The sequence below is a fragment of the Pinus tabuliformis genome, chromosome J (genome assembly GCF_031772625.1).
Source record: "Pinus tabuliformis cultivar Carrire ecotype Pingquan chromosome J, CPIR1, whole genome shotgun sequence".
Taxonomy (NCBI): domain Eukaryota; kingdom Viridiplantae; phylum Streptophyta; class Pinopsida; order Pinales; family Pinaceae; genus Pinus; species Pinus tabuliformis.
In genome coordinates this window covers 1,021,728,828-1,021,730,568 of record NC_142295.1, presented here as the reverse complement: position 1 = coordinate 1,021,730,568, position 1,741 = coordinate 1,021,728,828, and the positions used below count along the sequence as shown (strand labels likewise).

General features: G+C 41.6%; 1 long non-coding RNA gene across 1 annotated transcript; it reads right to left on the bottom strand.

The window, feature by feature from the left end:
* Positions 1–835: 835 nt before the first annotated feature.
* On the bottom strand, positions 836–1,533 carry LOC149230336 (uncharacterized). Its single transcript, XR_016247366.1, has 3 exons — positions 1,443–1,533; positions 1,248–1,320; positions 836–1,153 (listed from the first exon to the last, which is right to left on the bottom strand). It is a non-coding gene; the product is annotated as an uncharacterized LOC149230336 (long non-coding RNA).
* Positions 1,534–1,741: the final 208 nt, after the last annotated feature.

The window sequence follows — 1,741 nt, the reverse complement described above, 5'->3', positions numbered from 1 at the left end:
AACCGCAATGATAGAAAGAGCAATAAGAGAATAGTGGAAACACATGGGTAACATGCTAGTCCGGATAGGAAAAATATATTACAGAAAGTATAATCCTCAGCGGTGTAAAACAGAAGGAGTCATTCAGTAACCGACTGTAAACTAGGGTTTAGCAACCCTAGCATTTTTCTATAAAATAACAGAGAAACTAGTCTACTGAGGAACTAACTCAGAACGGTCGTATATTCAATAATTGTGGAATAGGAAAACAGCATGTTAATGTCAACCTAGCTAACCGAGAGTAATCATATGAAAAGCTAGTGAAATCGACAAATGCATGTGTATATATCAAAGCCAATGCATGTGTATCCATCAGTATAAATGCATGCGTATATATATATATATATAAGAATAAATGCATGTGTAAATATTAGGACAAATGCATGCACATATATAACAGAACCTATCAGGACAAATGCATGCGTATATATAACAGAGCAAAGGCATGTTTATATATCAGGACACTGCATGTGTATATATACATATCAGAATGAACATTTATATCTATATATCAAACGAATGAAGCATAAACTACAGTTATATTTTAAATAAGTTAAGAGTCCTGTGGTCGCGGAAGCGCACAGTATATCCGTAGCCGAATATGGAACCAACGACAACAAATAGTAACTTTATAAACAAGTCATCATGCATCGAATTGTTGTGTTTAAGCAACAAAGAATATTATCCAAGGACGAAACGGAAACCGTCCTGAGGGCTCAAACAGAGCGACCTGTGCATACATCTTTCAACAAAAATAATATCGACAGTGAATCTCAGACAGGAAAACAAGCATATATACAATGAAAAATGGAGATAACTTTAATAAAGGAAGCTGGTGCTACTATCACGGAACTGAGTCTTACGGCCAGGCCGATACTGTATAACATTCATTAATTACAGAGACCCAAGTTGGGTATGCTGCAAAGGCAGAATAATGTCACATTAAACCATAAAACATAAGAAATCGAACGCATGAACCTCGCTGGAAACAACAACTTATCAGGTGGTTCATGGACTTATAACAGTCATTAAAAACATCACAACGACCATGAGGGTTCTCTTCGGAGAATACCTCAGCAAAACCCAAGCAAGAGACCGGCTTGCCGACGACGGTCTGTAACAGAAAACGCAGTAATGATAGCTCAGGGCCGAGGGGGTTCTGTGCTCCCATATGAAAGGAAATCAGAAAACGCTAGACAAGAGCCTACCTGGATCCGCCGAGCAGGCTGGACTGTCGAGACCCGTCACCTCGACTTCATCGATGAGGGTTGACCGACTCACCTGCATTCGCCATAACCAAAAGAACAAATTAGTATAGGCCGCTACCTTACAGCAGATTGTAAAACAATAACCAGTAGTTGCAGAGCAAAACGTAATAAATGAGTAGGTTTGGAGCTGGGCACCTCACGGCCGTTGGTGAGGTAGCAGGCAGTAAAGGTAAGCCTGGAGAAATCGAACCGGCTCTTAGGCACAGAGACGGAGTCAAAAGAGCAATACAAGAAAATGAACCCCGAGCTCGCTCCAAAGGGGTTTTGTAATGCCATAAAACCCTCAGACTCATCCCCGCCCTCCATTCCTAGGACGAGATCTCGACCGTCCATGCTTAGCGGGAAAAGGAAGCGGGAAAGCCAAGGAACCCGAGCCCGAGAAGTCACATGGCTGGATGGCCACCTGTCTGATGAAGGACCATAGTCATTTAAGC